Below are 12,438 nucleotides of genomic sequence, written 5' to 3'. Positions count from 1 at the left end.
AGGGTCTTAATGCATCCCACTTCAATGACACAAAACGAATCAAATGATTTTCTGGAGGTAAAAAATGATCTGACAACACAAGGTTCAGGAATGGCGACCATGAAAAATGAAAGGTGAGGTATTGTTGTGGATGAGGTAGTAACTAGATGGTAAATTCTCGACTGAATGACTTCTCTTGAACATATCGGCGACACTGAGATGGATTGGTAGCGTTAACCCCAAAAGATGGATGGTATGGAGGACCAATGGTGATATGACTGGTGAACGGAATAACCCAACCCGACTCAATCATGGTGATGGAGTGAAAGTGTCATGTTCAAGAGTGACCTACTACCATAAAATTCTTCAAGTTTTCTTCCCTTTTTCCCCAGTCATTGTTGACCAGTACCTCTTTATTTTTTTCAAGCTTGAGGAGGATAACATATGCTTGTTCTATAATTTTCCCTTCGAGCAAACCTGTCGCTATGTTTTAGTGAGCCTAACGACAATGAAACTCGTTCTTGTCTGGGTGGACAAGTTTGTCGCTATTGTTTTAATGAGTTTAACGACAAAGATAACTCGGTCCTTTTCATGTTTAGAGAGTTTGAAAAGGGACGAAAAGGAAACTCCAATAGTTCTTTTTCGTAGCATAATCCCTTAAGTCCGAAAAAGGATAAAATAATATGAAAGGGATGACTTTTCGATCACTTTAGCGAGCCGAAAAGACAAGCGCTCAAACTTTTTCATGAGATAATCCCTTAGGTCCGAAAAAGATTAAAATATATAGGAGGGATGGCACTTCCCCTTACTTTAACGAGCTGGAAAGGCCAATAGCTCGACAATCTTTTCATATTTAACAAGTCTAAAAAGAGTTTAAAGGAGACTCGTTTTTTAGGAATGAGTAGCGTTTAGGGTAGCAACTGATCCAGGTAAGCTTGGAACTTCTAAAAACATGGTGATGATAAGAGGGTGGTTGACAGGACCACTTGTCGCAATTGTTCCTCAAAAAGGTAAAAAATCAAGTGGAAGTGTATGATCGGCCAAAAGGATGGAGGTGATGGTAGGAACACAACCAAGGCTCAAAAGCCTGATAGCAGGGCAATCACAAAGGTTATTTACCAAAGGCGGGTTCATTTTTTAACAAGCTTGAACCGTGGGGAACTATGCTCAGTGGTAGGTTTATTTTTTAACGAGCTTGAACCATGCGATAACATTGGTCGGTTTTAGTTTTTCTTTTTATGCAAGCTAGAAAACGACATAACTAAAAAGCTAGAAAAAACAAACCTAAGAAGTTAGAAAAACTAAAAAGCTAAGGAACTACTGAGGTTAGGTAGGATAGTTTCATCAGGGATTAGACAAAAACTTCCTTTGCTTCATCCGCAAAGTAGACGAAGGTGAATGGTGTGTTGAACCAATCACCTAACCTAAGGAGTTAAAAAAGCTAAAAAGCTAAAAAGCTAAAAGGCTGGAAAATGAAATTTAAAAAAAAGTTGCATGCCCCCAGCATGATGAAAGGGAGAGTCTCTTAGTAACCATATGGAAATCACTGTGGTTAAGCAGGATGGTTTTTTGTCAGCGATTAGACAAAACACTTCCTTGGAAAGCACAATAACAAAAAACTTCCTTGGCTTCGTCCACATAGTGGACAAAGGTGAATGGTGTTTCAGACCAATCACATAACCTACAAGGAAACTTATCTTTTCAGCTAGGTTCGTCTCAAAATAGACAAGGGTGCATGCCCCCTAAGCTTCGTTACATTCACCAGACTACTTGCGGTAATTAGGTGGATGGAATGAAGGTTCGAGAGACACTGCTAATGTACAAGGACCATTTAGGGATGATTGGCTTGGAGCTATGCTCGAACCGGGAAATGAAAGCTAGTCAATAGTGACAATTTTGCCTTCATGTGGGAAACACATCACTCGAAAGAGTGTTGAAACAATAGCCTCCATGTTGTAAACATAGTCACGCCCGAGGAGTAGATTGTAATATAACAACCCTTGGACTATCATCACGTTCAAGTGAACGGTTTTCCTTCCCAAAGTTATCGGTAACTTAGGAAGGATCCCTAACAGTCGACTGGTTCCTTTGTTAAAGCCTGACAAATTCTGTGTAACAGGCATAAGCGATGGAAAACCAAGCGCTTTCCAAGCAGTTGAGGAAAGGATACTCACTGAAGCCCCTTCATCTATGATAGTGCCAGACACGATCATTTTGTAAACATGTACTATGATCCAGAATGGTACATTAGAAGGAAGGCGGGATCTTGCTAGTTGATTCCAATCAAAGGAAGTGACTAGACTACTTGGATGGGGTACTAAATAAATGGTAGAATTAAACTCTTGAGTAGCGAGAATTGGGGGATTCTCTTCCTGTTGTGAAGGAATGGGTGGATTGCCCCCAAGCTCATCAGACTCTGAAGTAACAAAAAGAATTTGGACGGTATTGTTCTCACTCTCTTCGGGAAGGATATGATCTTCTAAAGGTAAAACTGGGTCGACTGCCATCTTGACTTGTTGACTTTGGTCTGGTATGGACTCATAAGATTCACTTTTAGTGATAGGTGTTTCGACCGACGATTGAGTTATGTCAATCAGATTTTCAACTAGTAAAGGATTTGGGGAAAGTTTCCTATATCCAGATGGAAGTTGTTGTGGTGAAGCAAGACGGTTATGCAAGACTCCTTTGGCTTCATCCAAAAAGGGACAATGGGGAAGGGTATGGCCCCCTTCACATAACTTACATGGAATTTGGACCTTTCTTCTCTACCCATTATTACTAGTTGATAGTGTGTTGTCAACTTTATCACCAGAGGTTGATGACACCGTTTGGTGCGAACGGGGGGAACATTCTCTCAAGATCCAAGGAATGCATGGACATTCTCGATGTAAATGGTCTCCTCTACAAATTATGCATGGATATCTAGGTTTGAAAAGCTTAGTGTGCGGATTTTCACCAGATGTTGCATGGTTGCCCCCTTGCTTAACTGGCTTCTTCTCCTTCTCCTTCCCTTTCTTCTTCTTCTCAGTCACCTGGTTACTAGGATCACTATTTTCACCAAGAGAAGAGGAATAAGGGGAGGGAGAAACAAACGAAGAAGAAGGCGAAGGGTCAACTTCAGTATCAACTGCTTGTTGATTCGATTTCTGAGGAATTACGGTATTTTGAATGACAGAGGTTGAGAATAGCCATACTGGCAGGGTAATTGTGATTCCCAGAAGGGACAATGTAGCCATATGCAAAGCACAAATATTTCCCCAAGAAGAAAATGGACTAGGATTCCCTTCGAAATGGATTCCTTGATTGGTGGACTCCATTATCTCAACCTAAGATCAACGAAGGAATAGGGATGTTATTCGAATTTAATAAATTTTAATGACATTTTGACACAACTTTGCTTTTTCAATTTTTAAGAGTCGAGAAAAAGATAAAGATGACTCTAGTCCCCTTCGATTTTTAATGAGCCTGAAGTGACAAGTGTTTAGATGGACCTTTTCTTTTAAAGAGTCGAAAAGCAACAAAAGTGACTACTCTGGAAATCTAGATAGAGGGATTACCAAACCAATCGCAAAGCTGCAATATACACCTTGGTGATAAATTAAAGAGAAATTACCAAGGACTTATGTACAGCAGTCAATCTTCCCAAATGTTGTGTTCAGTGCATTGCGATCGATAGGGCAGCAAACATGGCTTCCTATAGATAAAGGATATAAGCCTATTGTGGTCTCCCAATATATACTTGACGGTACGGGGAGCACAAGTCTGTGCTAGCACTTGTCGTATCAAGGAGGAGGAATCACCCAACCTTCAATGAAAACGATAGTTACTAGTTTTTACGACGCCAGAACACGTCTCTAGCCTAGACCTCTAGATGTGTTGCGTTAGGTTCCAAAGCTTTGTTAAGTTCATTGAAATTTATTTTAGAGTTGATCTTGTTTAGAAGTTTTCCTTTCAATGGTTCACCACGTGATGTTGATTTGAAATTCCTAAAAATGCAATATACAATGATAAACAATCGTTGTTTATTTTGAGCAATGAAAATCCTAGCTACTAGGGAAAGAAATTTCGATTCTTTCAAACAAAGAGCAAAGAGCACACATTAATGCACCTTCCTAAATCGTTTTTCGCACACAAACGAAATGAAAATGCAAATGCATGTATTTGTTTTTTGTTCCCCTTAATGTGAAAAATGCCAAAAAGGAAAACTAAGTAGAACAAAGATCTGAAATATTTTTACTCAAAGAGACATTTCGACAATTTCTCTTTCAAAATAGAAAGGAAGACTAAACAACACTTTTCAATTTCGAATTAAAAATGCTTTCAACACTTCAAATATCAACAAATCAAATCAAATACATGACAAAAAGTTCAATCGACTATCCAAAGAAGGAAGACTTCATGACACTTCTCTTTTTGGCACAAAACGACAGTTACGACACTTTTTGTACCAAAACGATAGATCGATTTAAGCAAATTTTCGACAAAAGATTGTAAATGATAAAAAAATACATAAAAACATTTACTAATCCTAATCAATGGAATCTGATCTATGTAATGCAAGCAAGCTTCAGTAATGAGACATTGTTCATAAGCAGCAAATCAACTAAACAGAACTGAAAACAAGGTCAAAACCCTCAATTTCTAGCATGGAAAAAGAGTTCACTCAGTCATCGCACCTAGGCTTCACAAAATATAATATTCATCACACTTACTGCACTCGGGAGGTGCTATGCATACTGACTCATAGTGGGAGACAGTGCAATGGTCTAGGGAGAGCAACTGAAGTGGGTTTTGGCTCAAATTTGCAGCTGATTTCAATGATTTAAGCTGAGCTATGATGGACAGTAAAGAGAAAAGTACAAAGGTATGATCTTGAGAGGTTACTAAGCTACCAAAAGGGCATCTAGAATGCTCGTAAGTCAAATGTTTAATTCATAAACTAAACCAGATATTGACTGAAGCAGCATTCATCTACTATGCAATTGCAGAGCAAGAGCAGTTCGAAGGCTATCTGGCTAACTTCAGGCTTCGTCTATAGTTTATAAAACAAACAACAACAACAAACAAACATCTATTTGATCCCCAGTGGTGTCGCCATTTTGTTTCGGGTAAAACTAATGTCTTTTCGATCGATTAGCCCTCTAGGATTGGCAGCTATCCTAGAAACAAACAGTTTAAAGCAATTTGTGATTTCCTCTATGTATGATAGATAAGGGAGAAGTAAAGGAACCAACCTGGTTCTTCTGCTTGACTCCTTGCTTGATTTATCTCCCCCATGATAGAGCTTGCAACTCCTCTCCTACTTATCTTGCTTATATAATACTTGTAAAAACAAAGTAACAAAACACCGTCAAAGCATCTTGATCTATTATATCATAAACAATGCAGAATCAAAAATACATTGAACATACAATGGCATTCACAAACAACATTCACAAATACATGATTGTATGGAGGAAAACTCAAAGAACTTTATTAAATATGAAGGGAGAATTACAACCCAGCTTTTTGATCTAGCATCATCCTCCCAGCATCAAAGCCATCTTCACCTCATGAAAAGCAAGATCACCCAACAATACAATGCTCTTTCTCAGATATAAACTATCAGCACTTCCTTACAAATTACAAAATTCCAGCCTCCAGATCTCTCAAATGAGGGATCCATTTATAGATGTCTGCAAGGGTGTGAGTCATCTCTGGGTTTTTTATTAGTGTCATTCCATTGTTGTTCTTGGTTCCACTTGGAGATTTCTTGGATCTCTTACTCATCCCTGGGCCAATTCAGAGAGGCAAGTGTCATAGGAGAAGTTTCTAGAAGATTCCATGAGAATCCACTTAGCAAACTGCCTCAGACATTTGTCCATTCTCGCTCATCACACCCTACAGAAGGCCTCTTCAGTATGCATCACACCTAGCTAGTGTAGAAGTCAATATGCATCGCACCCTGACAGTGTAGCAGTCAGTGTGGTCCAATTTTGACCAATCTGGATGGTTTTTTAGGTGGAACTTTTTGGGGAATGATGTAATCAGTTGACCATGATCCTTTAGGGTATGAAACAACACTTCTAAGGGTTAAAGAGCCCTAGTTTATTGACATATAAGCTTAGGGTTGAAGTGCCCAAATATGTCTATAATAGCGAACCAACAGGAAGTAGCCATGACATAGGTGGACGCACCATCATCAATCATGGTGTGGTGAATGGCTTTTCCTTTTGTCATAAATTTCACCTGGAATGAAAGTTGATGGAAGAGGTGAGGTTTACTTTTCTCCTCTACAATATTGTAGTTTTAGGAAGCACGAGAAGATGGATTATTTGTCATATGCAGAAGTGTCGCTCTTTTAGGAAGAATCACGAGGTCAGCAACAGGCCTTTTGACATGTAGATCGTTGGGAAGTAGTGGATTGGAAGTCGAGGAAGTTTACAAAGCGTTTGGGGCATGATTTCCGTAGTTTTTGGTTCGTGTTTTCTAACCAACTGTTTCAAAGGTGTAAATAGTTGAATATCCTTATCCAAAAGGAGGGGGATGTGAAATGTCATTTTCCCCTTGCGGAGGTCCTGGTGGGCTTGATACAAGATGTTGCTACTATTTTTGATCTGGAAAAGGGTTATTGAGGACTACAGGGGTCCGACCAGTGTCCTTTTTCACAAGGAAGTTTGTGCACTCTTGGATATGAGGACATTTATAGATTAAATGGTCCTCAGTGCATATCTTGCAAGGGAACTTGACATATTTCTCCTCTCCTTTCTTAGATTTAGCATTAGCGAGGGATTTCTGATTTGGGTTGTTCTGGGTCATCTGTAACTCCTCAGAGGGAGAGGTAGTTTTCTTATTCTTCTTGTTCTTACCACTAGGTTTTTTTGTAGACTGCACAAAGTTGATCGCAGTGGTTATAGGAGAAGAAGATTGGGTAGTACAAATAAGATTGACAGTAATAGAGAATTGGGCAACTTTCCAGCTCAATTATTTTACAACAAATCTAGTGGTAGTGTCGATGATACCATCAACATGAGTAGCAGGCTGCTAAGTAGCGGGAGCATTGGAAGTTCTAGGGGCATTAGGGTTCAAATCATAAAGTGTGCCTGATGTGAATAAATCAGATCTAAAAATTGGGCATGTCGAATAGATTGATCTTCAGTAACCACGCTAGACATGGAAACGTACTTTGAGATGGGAGGTAGAATAAACTTGCAGAACCATTCTGCTAAGAGGTAATCCAGAATTGTGCCCTTGACTAGCCTCCTTTGATGTCTCCATTCATGGATATGATCATAGATGTGAGTGGAGGTTTCTTGGTGCAATGTAGTTAGTAGTTCCATTATGGTTTCATAATAGATAGGTAACTCAAAGTGCTTTAGGAATTCCATGACAAGGGTGTTGAAATTATTCACTAAAGCTTGTGGTATCTCAATATACCATTTGGTTTCATTTCTAGTCAAGGTGTGGGGGAAGAGTCTGAAACAGATACTATTATCAGTTATGGAGTTTGATACACACCAAAGGTAGTAAGTTGTGATGGGTGTCTCTGGGTCATCTACATGTTTTCCTTCAAACTTCAAAATGTCTGCAAGAATTTTATGCGGGATTAGAGACCAAAGAAAGTTATGGTTGATGGGGGAATTCATTAACTTGTATAAAGTATCCAAGAGGGAAAAAGGTGTAGGTTCCTCTGAATCAAACCAAGGCAAAGCAAGATGACTTAAGGGACCAGAAATCACCCCCATCAACTGGTTTCTAGTAGGGTACGCAAGTTGAAATAAATAGTATTTTCCCAGTGGTGTAGGTGGTGTTGTATAAAGTGATGGACCATAAGGAACACTCCCATATTGAGGGGTATTACCATAGAATGGGTTATCCCAGGGATAGGAGTTTCCCCCTTGATTCAATGGTTGTTGAGCAGGGAGGCCCCAAACAGATGCAACAGGACTATGGTGAGGGATACTGCTAGCCACATAAGGCACAATGGGTGAAGGACCACCATCGGCAATATGACAACCAAAAGGAAAAAGATCAATCAGAGAAAGACTAGATTGTACCATAGAATGTATAGGGATTGTCATGCCCTAAATGGGTATATGCATGTTTGAAACATTTCCCCAAGTTGTAACTGTCTGAGGGTTAGAACTTATCAAAGGGTTTCAACAAAATGGATTGTTGAAGGTATTCGTACTAACAACACCTATGGGGGTGATAGCCTAAGGTCCAAGACTGACACAAAAGGGGTAGAGACACAAAGGTGTTGAGCTCCACCCCTAGCAGGTGTAGTTGGCATGCCTGGACTAGGAATACTCTAAATAGTAGGATAACTAATCAATTGTGTTGAACTGGTTGTAGGCGAGGGAAGTGGCAGTGGTGCAAAGTTATCCACAAAGGACCACAACTCGCTAATATTCATTAAGACATTGGTAGTGGAAACTGATCAGGACATAATAGGAAAGGGTGTAACCTGAACCAAAACAAGCCCAAGAGGGTCAGTGCATGGAGGATTAAAATGAGGCAAGACACCTTCATTAAAGAAGTCCTCTAGTAAAAGATACGCTTGGGAAGTACTGTATGATTCAGTATTTGACACTAGATACTAATTACCTTGTGTAGCGAGGGAATTTGATTCACTTGAAATTTCCTCCATCGTCAATGGAGGAAGACCTTGTTATCACTAAGATAGATGATGAGGGCCCAAGGTAGCCACAATGAATGATATATTTTAACGAAATTTTAAATTAAGATTGATATATTTATTAGTCTCAGTAGCAAATAGAACACACATAAAAAATCAAAACAACTCTAAAAGAGATTAGCAAGCAGCCAAGAAAAACTTTGTGTGATAACCACAACTAGTTGGAGATGAAACCCAATATTGAAGGGATATAAGAGAGAGTTGGTCTAATGTAAAATCTACGACTACTCCTGAGCTTCACCCAAACCTCAATAAGAAGGGGCCAAGCACTCTCGTGAAGATGAGTACCCTCCCAAAAAACCAAAGATGGAATATATTCATCTATTGAGGTACCAAGTCATCCCATCCGGTCACCTTTTGTCCATCCCTATAAGTATGGCCACTAAGTTCACCTCAATCACAGACACCACTAGGGGGCTCATGGTCATAGGAAGTACATTGTGTGGGCAGGATACCTAAGTCCCCGACTCGGCTCCAATATCCCTGAAAGAATCGCCAATACGCAGAATGCCCACCAAAATGTAATCTAAGGTGGGTTACCTTCTCTCACACTATGATGTTTCCTCACACTTAACTCCTTTGTTACAGGAGTGGTCTTAGTTGATGTGAGTAAAATAGGATTTTTGCTCTTTAATGACAATAGTTTAATTTTTGTGGTCTTGTAGAGTTGACTCACACAACCTACCACAAGACTCTAGCCTAAACTAATATATGTGTATCCAAAAAAAAAAAAATTGTTGATTAATTTTATTACGAGATTTATTTTAAATGTACTTGGTTAATGTCTTTGGAGGGGTGTTGACGTATGGAATTTGTGAGACCTGACTCAAACCATGTAGAAAATATGCTTTTCAGTTTCAATTCGATGAAGAAGAATTTCTACAAGGAGAGAGTAACTAAACATCTTTTCCAAAACCAAGCAGTCTTAATGCAGCTCTAACACAAGGAAAATAAATGCAGACATACAATGCTCAGATAACAAACCCAAAGTAAACTTCAACAAACCAGCTAAAATGACAGAAAGTAAAAAAAAAAAATCAAACTAATGGAATTAAGCTAATTTTTCAAAATAAAATAAAAACATGCATGCAACTAGCATAAATAAATCCAAGCAAAGTATATACAAGGATCAGCCAAGCAGTAAAACTTTCAAACAGTGTAATCCACAAAACTCAGTGGACAACAAAGTTTTGATTCTATAATGCAAGTCTTAAGGATACATAAGGTGTTATCAGCCAAGGTAGCTCTCTATGTTACAAAGAGAAGTGTGTTATAATGCTCTGCAAAGCACTAGGAGGGTGTGTTATTGAAGTTTCACTTGAAAAACGAAGGAGATCCAGGCCAAAGAAAAGGATAAAAGCATAAATACTAGCAACAAGTAGGAAAAATGAATTGAATCCAGGTTGAGAAGAAACAGACAAGACCAAATAGGACCAGAGATTCGGGATCTAGAAGATATGAACTGGGAATCAAAGAACGATCCCTAGAGGAGTCACCAATTTTCTTGTAGGGATTAATGCACGAGTAGATGGAAAAGAAACCCTCTCAGTTATCCTGGAACCTAAGGTAGACAGATCATGGGATCTAAAGTTGTTTGATCAAGAAACATTCAATCATACCAATGTTAGATAAGGGTTGACAAAGTAGGATGAGTGGAGACATGTTTATCCTTTGCACAATTTTGTTGGAGTAGTCAATATGGTAGAGAAGGAACCCTCATCCAAATCCAAGAGTGAGACCTGCACACAAAGTGGACAAAAAGTGATCTTCACAGTATATATAAACCTTAATAATTTAACATACTAACATATAACAACATATAAAAATTGAATGCATCAATATCAAAGCATTAGTATAAAACATAGAAGTATAACATGTAAAATGTGAGCATTATACCATGATGTATACGAAACATCAGTAGATCTATATTATTAAATCAGTGAAGAAATATTACAACCATGAAATGTTGCAATAACCCTTCCTCCAACTCCTAGCTCCTCAATATCTCTCCCAGACAATAGCTTAGTAGCATAACAACGCATTTTTATCTCGAATACAAAGGCATATCCTCCCATATATAGGCAATAGAAAGCTATGATTTTTTCAATTTCTTCACCAGTTCCGATTGGGAAAAATCCAAAAGGTTGGAGGATTTTTCATTGCTTTATTGCTTTCTCCCTTCTTAAATGTCTATGTCAAGATAGGCAACATCTATAGATAGGTTTGAGGCAATCCTTTCCAACTTTTTTAGAGTCAATTTTGCGTGAATGATGGAGTGACAATGAGTTAACTCGTTATTTTGTCTCGTGAACCCTTGAAAGTCAAGTAACGTGCTTTTATAGAGGACACGAAGCATGCACAGATAGGGTAACACAAATTGCTAGTTACTAGCCAGCGTTAGCACACTTCTTGTCAGCTTCTAGGGTGCATTACTATGGCAAATAGGCTTGCAAATTAGGGTTTTATTCCAATCCAAATTGGTCTTCTCCTATGAGCTAATGAAGATGTATTTTGCGGTGTAACAACAAGATACCAAACCACAAGAAACATAGGAAACTGAGGTTGAACTTATCAAGAGAAGAAATATCTATAGAGGAGATCAAGAAGACACTGAAATGATATAAGGAGAAGAAACCCTATGAACTCTAATGAAGAGGAAGATATGGAGTTATGAGATCTCAATCTGAAAACCATGGATGTAACTTGGGATGAAAAGGACCTTGAATCCATTTTTGGGAAGTAATTCAAACTCCTAGTGAAATCCTAGGGCTACAAAACCAAGGATCTATGGGGTAAAATACGCAAGTTGAAATATGCTAGAAATACTAATGAAAAAGAGCTAGTCTAAATGGATGGATCATAGATATGGAATGCTACTTGGAAAAATCGACACTTTATTTAGGATCATTACTTCTAGGTAATTCGCAAAGGATAAGTCGTATTTTTCTAGGATGATTCCTAGAAACAACTACCTACAATAATATATAGAGCATGTCTTCAACCCTATCAAGATCGACTAATTGTAGAATCAAAAATAATGGTCATCCAATAATGGAAGACATAATTTGAATCCAAAATGGTGATCCTAGAGCACTAGAAATGAAGGGGAAATACTAAAAGGATTTAGTCGGGACCTCTTTCAGAAAAGAAAAAACAAAATACAAAAACAAAAACAAAAAAACAAAAACAAAAAACAAAAAACAAAAAAACAAAACAAAACAAAAAACAAAACAAAACAAAACAAAAACAAACAAACAAACAAAACAAAAAACAAAAGCAAAACAAAAAACAAAAAACAAAAAACAAAAAACAAAAAACAAAAAACAAAAAACAAAAAACAAAAAACAAAAAACAAAAAACAAAAAACAAAACAAAAAAACAAAACAAAAAAAAAAAACAAAAAACAAAACAAAACAAAACAAAACAAAACAAAAAAAAAAAAAAACAAAACAAAAACAAACCAAAACAAAACAAAACAAAAAGAAGAAAAAAACAAAACAAAAAGGAACGTTAGAGTCCAAAAGAGAGAGGATAAACTATGACGGAGTTACAAAATTGAAGGGAAATATATTTCAAGAGAATCTTATATAATGGCCAAGAATCGCTAATCAAACCTCATTAGAAGTTTGGATCAAAATATGGAAGAAAAATACTTGGCAAAAATTCTCTCTACTCTTTTGTTTACTAAGTGATGGAAAAATATAAATTGGGACAAGTTTCAATGCAAAGACTTCTAGGGCCCTCAATTTCATAGCTTTTCTTTCAAAGAGAGGAAAACATAG

The sequence above is a fragment of the Pinus tabuliformis genome, chromosome 2_2 (assembly GCF_031772625.1).
Source record: "Pinus tabuliformis cultivar Carrire ecotype Pingquan chromosome 2_2, CPIR1, whole genome shotgun sequence".
NCBI lineage: Eukaryota > Viridiplantae > Streptophyta > Pinopsida > Pinales > Pinaceae > Pinus > Pinus tabuliformis.
This window is presented reverse-complemented; position numbering follows the sequence as displayed.